The sequence below is a fragment of the Rana temporaria genome, chromosome 3 (genome assembly GCF_905171775.1).
Source record: "Rana temporaria chromosome 3, aRanTem1.1, whole genome shotgun sequence".
NCBI classification, from domain to species: Eukaryota; Metazoa; Chordata; class Amphibia; order Anura; family Ranidae; genus Rana; species Rana temporaria.
The window spans coordinates 315,021,737-315,034,592 of record NC_053491.1 but is presented as its reverse complement, the minus strand read 5'-3'; positions in this window follow the sequence as shown (position 1 = coordinate 315,034,592).

Here is a 12,856-nt window from a genome sequence, read left to right as displayed (position 1 = left end):
ATCCATTAATAACAAATTTAATTTGTCTCGCAGGCTAATTAACCTCTCTTCGATGTCTGCTCTTTGTGATTTCTTATGCTGGTTTTCTAATATTCTTATCTCCCCCAACAGGTTGTCCAGCCTCACGTTGAGAGAGTCATTTATTGAAAAAAAATATTCTATTTCCTGAGCTATCTTACTTTCATACTCTGGGTCCCTAATTAATGTTTCATTAATCTTCCAATTCCATTCTCTTGGACCTGCTATCCCCCATTCGATGGAACAGTTTACTGGTGCATGGTCCGATATTGTGAATGAACCCATTGATGCGTCCCTTAAATTTAACAATATATTTTGATCTAAAAATATATGGTCAATTCTTGTGTATGTTTTGTGTTTTGCCGAGTAGAAGCTATAGTCTCTCTCATGGACATGTAAGGTCCTCCAACTATCTATTAGTTGTAGCTCTTGAAGGATCTTCCTTACTCTTCACAGTTTTATATTAGATATATGATAAGATCCTTTAGAAGAGTCCAGACTAGGCTCCAGAACCAAATTTAGATCCCCTCCCATGATCAGAGCTCCCTCTTTATACTGACTTATCAATTTTGAATACTTCTCCAACGCGGATACTGGATCCTCGTTTGGGAGGTATATGTTGATTAGGGTGATCCTTTGCTCATTTATCGTCCCCTTCACCAAAATAAATCGACCTTCATCGTCTGTTACTACCTTCTCTTCCTTCCATAGTATCGCCTTGGCTATCAGAATTGCAACACCGTTTGCTTTTGACGTCTGAGAGGCACCATGATTCACTACCGGAAATTTTTGACTCTTTAACTTTGGAATGTTGTCTTTTCTGAAATGTGTTTCTTGCATAAACACAATTTGAGATTTGAGTCTGCCTAATTCCATTACTATTTTAGTTCTCTTTTCTGGAATATTTAACCCCTTTACATTATAAGTGGTAATATTTATTCTATCCATCTTAGCTCTCGCTTCCCACAGCTCCCCACACCTCTTTTGTCCCAGGGATTCCTCCTGATTTGCTATTGTCTCAGTCGGCTAGGGCGAGCAGTGGGGAGGAGGAGAGTGAGGGAGAAAGGCACAACTCCGAGGAGAAGAAGAAGAAGAAAAAAAAAAAAAAACACCCCCCTGTCTCTCGAATCCAAGTCCTCTGTCCGAGTCTCCAAGTAGTCTTACGTTCCTCCGCAATGTCCCTCACCAATCCTTGTGGTGTCTCACTGCTGGAGGAAGAGAGCACACAACAATACAAGAAAAAAACAAAACCAAAAACAACCCAAAAGAGAAAAAAAAAACAACCACAAAAAAAAACCCTAAGCGTCTCCGACTTCCCTCCTGTCGGAGGAGAGACGCTCTTGTGGGAGTAAGTGTAAGAGCACCGCGGAGGGTCACGCCTTGGTGTCATTCCAGGTGCACCCTCTTAATATTCAATTTTGAACTATCCCCCCCTCTCCCCCTCATCCATCTAGATCCCAAGAAACCAGTATAATATCAGTAATATACAGTTTACAGTCATACAGTCAAATACAGCAAAGATGCAAAGTACTAATACCCTCAGTGGTATAGACAAAGAGTCTAACACAGATATCTATCAAAAATCCAAGAAAAAAAAAGCAATATAACGCAGGGCCTCTGGCCCAAATAGCCATAACTTCCTCCTCTTATCCTCCCATGTCTCAATTCCCTTCCCCATACAAACATCCCTTCCTACATGATTTGATTTATTAATTACGTTTCAGTTCCCCCTCTTTCATTACTCTTATTTTTCCATTGTTCTTTATCCCCATGTTAATTGTCTACTGCCCTCTTCTTTTCCCCTCCTTGCCTCCCCCTAGACCTAATCATAACCGGTATCTTCCTTCCTGTTCCTTCCCCATTCCCAAAGATCCTAAACCTCCCTTCCCCCCCTGTCAAAATGTTTTTTTTAAAGCCCCTCCAGTGCCCCAAACCTAGGGGCCTCCCCCCAAAGGGGAGGGGGCCTCTCTCTTCCCCTATACTTTATATACCTATACCTAATATGCCTATTTGAGCCTTCTATTGTGTCATATCTCGTCTTATACCTTAACCATAGTCAATTAATCAATTGTCTGTGTCTGTGTTGTGTTTTGTTCTAAGTGTTTTCTCTTTTTTTTTTATATACTTTTATGTGAAAATTTAGTGAGACCATTATATTGGTGTTGTGTATTAAATGTACCTCGCTTCCAGAGATACCTGAGATAACCCATACACCCATCCACCCATTGGTAATAAACCCATCCCCAAAACCCACGAAAACCCCCCCCCCCCAAGGAAAAAAAAAATAACCCCCCAAAAACTCATCATTTATACCCCATCAAAAATAAAAAATAATACATAAAACCCACCCCAAACCCACCCCACTCCCACCTCCCCCCTCAATAAAAAAAAAAAAGAAGAGAGGGATAAGGAGGAGAAGAAGTCCTTTCAATCCTTCCAGTTAGGGGGGTTCCCAAAGCATGGGCAGTCTCCTCCTTCACATGGCTCTCTTAACAAAAGACTTCAGTACTTCAGTAGACTTAACGTGCCCTCCTTCGGGAAAAAAAAAAAAAAAGGAAAAAGGGGGGAAAAGTACGACATAGTGAACAATAATTGCAACCCCAAGGGGAGTTACATCTCCCAAAAAAAAAAAAAGGAACGAGGGAAGGATAGGAAAAAAGATCTCGTCCCTTCTCCTCCCTATTGTCTCCTTTATCTTCCTGTGTCCTTAAATTTCTGTGCGTTCTTACTTCCTCCCTTTTATTTCTTTATTATTTCCTCTGGCCCCCGATTTGGGGTTTTATGTGATATCATGTAGTGTATGTGTGGGGGGAAAAAAAATGCCACTTAGACCTGGCTCTGGTCTCCATCCATCCATCCATCCGTCTCCGCTACCGTTCATTTATGGCCTCTCTCGAGCACTGCTGGTAATACCAACCAATTAGGGACCTCTATTGGTTCGGAACCCAGAAACTCAAAAAACGCTGGAAGTTGAGAGGGTTCTCTCAAATTAAAGCTCCCTCCTTCCTTTTTAACATTTACAGCTAATGGGAAACCCCAACGGTATGTAGCTTCCTTGCTACGTATATGGTCTAATAAAGGTTTTAACAGGCGTCGTCGAGTTTTTGTTTGCCAGCACAGATCAGGGAATATCTGTATATCTGCTCCCTCCCACGTCAGTACTTTCTCTCTCTATGCCGCTCTTAATATCTCCTCCTTTATTCTGTAAAAGTGTATCCTACATACAACGTCTCGGGGGTTGGTCTGGTCTGGATTCCGCACTGTAGGGACCTTGTGAACTCTATCCAGTTCTAATGATGTATCAGGACTATTTTTTAGGACCTTGTTCAAGATAGCCATGGTAGCTTCCCTTAGTGCCTGTCCCTCATACTTTTCCGGTATTCACTTGATGCGTAGATTGTTTCTTCTACTCCTATTATCAGCTTCCTCCGCGTATAGCTGCAGACTGACTATATGCTGTTGTTGTTTCTCCAGTTTCTCCTCCAGGTCTGTAAGCCTAGTATCTACAGTCCCCTGCTGTTTCTTCAAGATACATATTTTTTGTTCACCCACTGCTACTTTTGTACGTACGTCCTCAATCTCTTCTCTCAGTGTGCCTGTTATACACATTAGCATTTTCTGAATGTCCTCTTTGGTTGGGAGGGCCTGGATAAGCCTACTGAGTTGCCTAATATCTGGGGACGTCTCCTGTTCGCCCCCCTGTGAGACCCATGCGTTCTGTGACAGCTCCCGTATATATCCTCCACTGTCTTTGCCAAGGCATTACCGGCTCTGAGCATTTCTCCCCCCTGGGATTTACTTTTTGTCTCCGTGGTCATAACCAGTGTAGCTGATTTCTCCAATAAAGCTTTGGTGGATCCCCTAGGCACCTCCAACACATTTAACATTGTAGAAAAAATTGACAGTACCTTTGTGGGAGATTGTGTGGCGCCTTCGGTCTCCCTCTCTGTAGCTGGTGACGACCACCCCCCTTCCGGGACTTGTATAGGCCCTCCCGTCAGCTCCTGGGCTTCCACCACTGATGGCGTTTCCACCAGCACAGATCCTGGAGTCTGCCCCGTTCTACCGGATTGTCTTTGTTTTCCTCCTGCCGTATTTGAACTTATGGATGAGTTCAGCGTGGCTGCAGCAGCTAAAGACTAGCTCTCTATTAACGAGTGTCTCCTCAGTCCTCCGGTGAGCCCGCTCTCTTCCCTCTGTGCCTCGCTCCTATTCACCTTCATATATCGGGTGATATATGAGTGGCTAGGTCTCTGCGCTCCCCCCGTGCTCTTCCCAGCGTTCCTTCCACGCCGCGACATCAGCCGCCGCAAGCCGCAACTTGCCGCTCTCTTAGTTTACAGCGGGGGGGGGGGGTTCCGTCTGATCGTTCTCCTGAGCGGGTGCTCCCGTTACTCGGCTAGACTCTCCTCATCGCGTCCTCACCCCGCCATGCTCTAGCCACTCCCCCCGGAAACGGAAGTCATCCAAAGAAGGCAGTTAGCCAATTTGACACCGTTGTATGATCTGCGGTCTTTTAATTATCATAGTAAAATCTCAGCCTGCACCCTGTGTGTCTAGAACATTTTGCCTAGAGTATTCTAGTTTTTTTGGCATAGGTACATGCCCTGCTTGACAGTGACCTGTTTCCCATGACTTTTTTGACAAAGGCTTGCTAGAATGTACTAACAGGATTCATCTCTCTTCATAAACTACAGTGGGATTTACCTCTAGGTTTGAGTTTGCTGAATTTTAAACATAATTTACTGAATCTTTGGCAAATACAACCTGAGCAAATTCAGTCATCCATAGCCCATTGCGCTAAGCATCCAACCAAGTTCTTAGTACATTACTGAAAACATGCAATTATAAGCATTTTTTTTATTATTCTAATTTTTATTGAAGGAATTTCTGAGGTACAGTAAAGAACTGTACATCAAGATAAAATACATAAAAACATCTTATTCTCAAGTATAACACACCATGTGCACCAAGGCAATAGTGAGATACAAAAATAATGAGTCAAAGAAAAAACAATAAAGCAGGATTAATAATAGGGTGAAATAAGGGGTACGGAGGAGGGTAGATAGCATTATTAGATAACAATTACTAGCACATAACTCTTGAATCCTGAGTAGAGAGTGGAGTGGGGGGTATCATAAGGTGCCCTTACCGATGGGGAAGGCCATAAATAATAAAAAAGGACATAAGAGGATTGAGTGCTGTAACTGGATAACATAAAGTGGTTTTCAACAAAGGGAAAGTAGCCTACTAGTATCAATAATGAAAGGGAGTATGGTATAGCATAAGGCAGGGATATGCAATTAGCGGACCTCCAGCTGTTGCAAAACTACAACTCCCATCATGCCTCTGCCTTTGGGTGTCATTCTTGTGGCTGTCAGAGTCTTGCTATGCCTCATGGGACTTGTAGTTCTGCAACAGCTGGAGGTCCGCTAATTGCATATCCCCGGCATAAGGAAACACAATAGCAGTCAGTTCTGACCTGTAACATTGTATAAATATAAAAAAAAACAAGGGGGAGTGCAGAGCTAATATGTGATGAATATAGAATTCATGTGATTATTGTGAATAAAGTTCATGAAAAATTGTGTAAATAAAAATTTGTTAAGGAGTAAGGATTAAATCCAGAGAAAAGAGGGTTAAGTGTAAACAAAGTGTCCAAAAACCATGAAGAGAAAATGCTCAGAAAAAGAAAAAAAAAATACTCAGAAAAAAGGCTGTTGGAAAAGTGATGTGACAAACTCCAAGTTGCTAGTGGTGAAATAAATCTCTGCAGTACACCCGTAAGGAAAAATTGCCTGCTTACCAGAATGGAAGACTGCTTTGCATCAGTCTTATGGAGCATATGGGAAGTATGGTCTTCCCAAAACCAATCCGCCTGGATGATCAGAGTGGAACTCAGCAAAAGGTCCAAGGTGTAGCATAAACGATAAAAAAAGAGGGGATTCTCATAGCGTATTACGTTTTTCAAAGAGGTAGGATTTAATAAAAGGTTGCACTTACAATCATATGATGAATGGTAGGCAAAAAAGTCAAGGGAATCACTTACACTCCGATAGTCCGATGCTTCTCGCTACTCGATCAAACACACCGCCGGCGTTCAGGACGGACCGCGATGACGTCACGGCACCCTACGATCGTTTCGTCTCGATAGGACTTCAACGGGGGTTTAGCCGGCTAAAGACTGCTAAGAAACATTTGTCCGCTGGAAACCTGTCCGATCCAAAAAAAATTGGTTCTTGGGTGGTGGTGGTAGTGCCCTAAACCAAAAATATTGTTGGAAGGTAGCATCATCAGGATTGAGGAGGAATAGGATAGTCAGCTTAGACAGTCTTCAAGGGATCCCAGATCCATAACAAATTAAATCAGTTACATCAGGTGCGTGATAGCTGCTGATCCAAGACAGATTCATTTTTATGAATGTGAGCCTATCAATGTAGTCTGTGGACAGGTGCACTGTTCGTGGATCCGTTACAAACCCTTCAGCAGCACTAAATGTGAGTTCAGAAAGCACTCTGGATGTCTGTCTGGCCAGTGGTCCATCTTCAAGACCCAGTAACCTAGTGGATGCTCTGTTGGAAAGGTCTCCAAGTCTGCTCTTGCCCCTAGATATTCCTGCACCACATAATACAGACATTGGCGATGGTTGCTTGAACCTATCAGACCTTGACGCTGAGGACAAAAAAATAGTTTAAAGGCATCGGTCAGCCAGCCACCTTCTCCACCGCTTTTCCTCCGACTAAACAAAGCCTCAGTAACACGTTGTCCAGCACCAGAAAATGGTAACCTCCCAGGGTCTGGAAATGCGTTACACAAACCTTTCTTCAAGGCCTCCTGACGATGTTTCATCCTCTGCTTCCTCTGTGAAGGCAGGATGAGTTCTGCAACCTTACCCTTGTAACGTGAATAAAGAAAAGTTGCCAGCCAGTAATGATCCCTCTCCTTGATACCACGAATCCTAGGGTCCCTTCACAGGCTTTGCAGAATCAGGGAGGCCATTCAGCGTTAGTTTGCAGAGGCATTCGATTTTGAGTCCTCTGGGTCACTAAGGATCACATTATCCGCAACTAACTCCTCCCAGCCACATACAACTCCTTGGGTTTCTGGGGACTGAAAACCATCACTTAAAGACTGCTGCTGAGTGTTATCCTCTACATCCATGCTGAAACAATCCTCCTCCTCTTCTTCCTGTGTGTTTGGTGGGCCTGCAGGAATGCTATCTGGATAAAGGGGCCTTAAGAGGAAAGGAAGTCCTCCTTTTCCTCCAGCTGTTCTGCCTTAAGTGCCCTGTCCATGATTCCACAAAACCTGTGCTCCATCAGAAATACTAGAGGGACAGTGTCACTGATGCATGCATTGTCGCTGCTCACCATCCTTGTGGCCTCCTCAAAAGGAGAGTGAATGCATCCTTGATCAGTAACCACTGGCGTGGTAAAAAGAAGCCAAGTTCCCCTGTCCTGGTGCCATACTCACACAGGTACTCATTGATGGCCCTCAGCTGTGTGTGCAGCCACTGCAGCATTGCCAATGTTGAGTTCCGCCTGGTGGGCATGTCACAAATGAGGCAGTTGGTGGACAGTTTGCATTCCCTTTGAATGTCAGCCAGCCGAGCACTGGCATTGTATGACCGGCGGAAATGACCACCGACTTTTCTGGCCTGCCTCAGGAGATCTCGTAAGCCTGGGTACCTGCTCAAGAACCAAGTGTGCCAAACATGGAACATGGGTCAAGTCCCTGTCGGAGGGCGGAGAGAAGGTTGGTGCCATTGTCGCATTCAACCATTCCTGGCTGAACCTGGTGTGGCGTTAATCACCTCTGAGCCTGCCCCTGCACAGCTGACAGAATCTCTGCCCCAGCATGGCTCCTGTCCCCTAGGCAGACCAACTGAAGTACTGCATGGCTGCAAAGCCCTTTGAACGCTTACGTAGCACTGCTGGTTCAGAGGACAAATCTGCAGAAGAGGCCATAGAGGAAGATTAAGAGGAGGGGGCGAAGTAGAGAGCTGTGGCAGAATCACCACTAGAATTTTGGTGGCGTGGTGGTGGAACAATCTCCAATAACACTTAACCCTGCCCTGCATTCTTTCCAGTTGCAAGCAGAGTTACCCAGTGAACCGTGAAGGAAAGGTAATGTCCCTGCCAATGCCTGCTGGACCATGAGTCAGCGGTAATATGAACCTTACTGCTGACCACCCTGTCCAACAAGGCCAGAACATTGCTTTTCACATGCCAGTAAAGAGCCAGAATGGCCTTTCATGAAAAGAAATGGCGTTTTGGAACCTGCCACTGAGGTATAGCACATTCCACAAATTCATGAATGGGGCAGAGTCTACCAGCTGAAAAGGCAGCCGTTACAGGGCTAGCAATTAGGCCAAGCTAGCATTTAGAGGCTGAGCATGTGGATGGCTGGGACCAAATTTATTTTTACAGTACAGCAACTGGGGTAGGGAAATTTGCCTGCTGAAATAAATTGGTGATGTACTGCTATCATATTGGCTGCAAGTACTTGGGACACCTATTGCTATACCTTAATTCCTCTCAGTGCAGGTTTTCAGAGGAATAGAGGTATAGTAGGTCCCAGATGAGGAGCAAGGAGAAATCCGCCTTTTTCTTTTATGTGAAGAAAAGTATACCGCTCTAAAAACAATCAATCCCCATTGCTTCCGTCCCAACAAACCAAGAGGGTGCTGGCTGTGCTCAATTACTATGAGATGAAAGAAAAATCCTGGATCGCCGCACTCCTCAAAAAACGATGTCTTTATTCAAAACATAAAAAAACAACAAAAATTCAAATGGAAAAAACAGCCAAAATTCATGCAGTCAAACAAGAAGTGGATTAGGAAAAAAGAGCTGACATGTTTCGCATCCTGTGATGCTTACTCGTAGCCCGTAACCTGCCACTGAGGTATAGCACATTCCACAAATTCATGAATGGGACAGAGTCTACCAGCTGAAAAGGCAGCCGTTACAGGGCTAGCAATTAGGCCAAGCTAGCATTTAGAGGCTTAGCATGTGGATGGCTGGGACCAAATTTATTTTTACAGTACAGCAACTGGGGTAGGGAAATTTGCCTGCTGAAATCAATTGGTGATGTACTGCTATCAGATTGGCTGCAAGTACTTGGGACACCTATTGCTATACCTTAATTCCTCTCAGTGCAGGTTTTCAGAGGAATAGAGGTATAGTAGGTCCCAGATGAGGAGCAAGGAGAAGTCCGCCTTTTTCTTTGATGTGGTTTTTTGCTGTTATCAATGGATGGCAGGTCATCATATATCTTGTCAAGCATGTGATGCCCAAGTGCTGCACACATGTCGAAAAAGACCCTGCATCTGGCTGCCCTTAAGCTGCCCCCTAGAGGACATCTTGCATAATTGGATTTGTGCCTCCTCCTCCCCTCTTCTCTCAGGCACCCATCAGTGACCTCATCATCCCCTCCATCCTCATCACTGAAGCAAACTTGACAGTATGCTGCAGCTGGGGGAACATGACTGCCAGTTTCTTGTCCTTCTGTGGCACCCCCTCTCTCTAGGCTCAAGTTACTCCCTTCCTCAACCTGTAAACCAACAACGGAGCCTTAAAATCACTGCACACCCTCCAGCAGCATGTACCCAGCACTGTGGTCTAATAAGTTTGGAGACTTCTCCATGCATGATGGTGGGGCTACGGTAGGAGTGACTGTGGACAAGGAGCTGGTGGAATAGGCCACTTTGGCAGTTGCGTTGGAAAGAAAACTACTCTGAGCTTGGGTGACAGAGGATGAGTAGGATGAGGAGGACAGCTTAGTTATCCACTCCACCAACTCTTCTGCATGTTGTGGCTCAATAACACAGCCAGCAGCAGAAAAAAAGGACAAGCGTGCCCCACTGCCACCTGCAGAGGATGCACCATGTCCATGACCTCCACTGTTGACTGTAGACACAGAGGCTGCTTGTCCTCTTTTAGTGGCACTGTATTAGATAGCCTGAAGTGTATTAGAAACTGTACACCCTGTATTAGATAGTGTGTACACCTCCATAAGTGTAGTAGAAACTGTACACACTGTATTAGATATTGTGTACACCTCCATAAGTGTAGTAGAAACTGTACACACTGTATTAGATACTGTTTACACTGACTGCACTGCATTAGAAACTGTACAATGGCTGCACTGTATTGTATACTGTGTACACCACCATAAGTGTAGTAGAAACTGGACACACTTTGTTAGATACTGTGTACACCGCCTGAAGTGTATTATAAACAGTACACCACCGAATGCACTGTAGTATAGGCTACACTGAATGCAGAGTATATATATATATATACATATATATATATATATATATATATATATATATATATATATATATATATATATATATATATATATATATATATATATATTAATTTACCACCTGAAGTGTATTAGAAACAGTACACCACCGAATGCACTGTAGATATAGGCTACACTGGATGCAGAGTATGTATATATATATAAGACTGTATATTTATATTATTACACCGCCTAAAGTATATTCAAAAAAGTAGACCACCGAATGCACTGTAGATATAGGCTACAAAGAATGCAGAGTATATATATATATATATATATATATATATATATATATATATATATATATATATATATATATATATATATATATATATTAATTTACCACCTGAAGTGTATTAGAAACAGTACACCACCGAATGCACTGTAGATATAGGCTACACTAGATGCAGAGTATGTATGTATATATATATATATATACACGAGACTGTGTATATATATATATATATATATATATATATATATATATATATACATACACTGGCCCGGATTCAGAAAGGAGATACGACGGCGTATCTCCGGATACGCCGTCGTAACTCTGAGTTGCGTCGTCGTATCTATGCGACTGATTCATAGAATCAGTTACGCATAGATTTCCCTAAGATCCGATCGGCGTAAGTGTCTTACACCGTCGTATCTTAGGCTGCATTATTACGCTGGCCGCTAGGTGGCGCTTCCGTATATTTACGCGATGAATATGCTAATTAGGTTGATACGCCGATTCAGAAACGTATGTCCGCCCGGCGAATTTTTTTACGTAGTTTACGTTAGGCTTTTTCCGGCGTAAAGTTACCCCTGCTATATGAGGGGTATCCTATGTTAAGTATGGACGTTGTTCCTGCGTCGAATTTTGAAAATTTTACGTCGTTTGCGTAAGTCGTTCGCGAATAGGGCTGTAAGTAAGTTACGTTCACGTCTAAAGCATTGACGATTTGCTGCGTAATTTCGAGCATGCGCACTGGGATTTTTTTACGAACAGCGCATGCCGTTAAATACGGGGGGTCACAGTGAATTTAAATAAAACACGCCCACATCAAACACATTTGAATTAGGCGGGCTTACGCCGGACCACATACGTTACACCGCCGTAACATAGGGCGCAAGTTCTTTCTGAATACGGAACTTGCGCCCTAATTTACGGCGGCGTAACGTATCTGACATACGTTACGCCCCAGTCTATGCTAAATGCAGAGTATATATATATATTTATATATATATTAGAATTTATATTAGACTGACTATATATATATATATATATATATATATATATATATATATATATATATATATATATATATATCAAATACACTGCCACTAAATGAATAACCTGCCTGCTTAATCTAACTTAAGCTATCTCTCTGTCCACACCAACAACACTACACACGGCTGCCGTGTAAGCAGCCTTATATAGCGTGGGACGTGGATTTTGTCTCCCTGAGCCATGATTGCCCAATGGCACCCATCCTTTGACCAATTATGGCTCTCTCAGCAAAGTGCACTGTGATTGGCCAAAGCATGCAGGTCAGGTGCATGCTTTGGCCAATCATCATACAGCAATGCACTGCGATCTCGCAGTGCATTATGGGGAATTTTGATGCGCTCAAATTTCCCGCGAACACCCCATAATGTTCGTTATTCTGCGAACGGACGGACATCCGATGTTCGAGTCAAACTTATATTCGACCCGAACATCGAGCTCATCCCTAGATTATAACATCCAACATAAAAAATATGAATGCATCATCAGAAAACATTGGCCTATATTAAAAACAGACGACACAACATTGGGACAGGTATTACCTAAAAAACAAAGTTCTTATATAAAAAATCCCAATATCCTAATACCCTAATCTAAAAAATAAGTAAAATAAAGAATATACCAGACCCAACTAAAATAATGGAGTTTTCCTTTTTTGAAACACCAGTTTTTTTCAGGTGTGGAAGGTGCTACATATGTAAAAAAAACAAGAGGCAACCCAAGAAAAAGAACAGAGTGGAACATTTTTTACGCAGAAAAAAGATCAGAGATGTATTCACATGTAATATAAAGGGGGTGGTATACGCCCTCCAATTTACATGTTGGTACCAATATATAGGAAGAACTCAGAGGAAACTATCAAAAAGAATGTATGGATTTATGAAATGCAAACTATAATCTCCAAAGGTATGAACATTGAATTTGATCTAAACTGTTTCATCAGTGATTTTAGGAATATTGGAATATATAAAATATTTTAAAATATTTTTTATGCTTATTTTGTACCTATGCTTCTTTGTATATATACCCTACATTTCAACTGCCTGCAGTTGAGGTAGTGGGAGGGGAATATTAAGTATAATTTATTTTATTAATATATTTTAAATATCCAGTTTCAACATTAGATGAATTGTCATTTTTAATTCATCAGCGCTTTCTTGCATTTGACCACTAGATGGAGCAATATAGATTTTAATATGGATAAAATGGAAGAATTGAGATTTAAATTGTTTTTATATAAATGTTCAATTT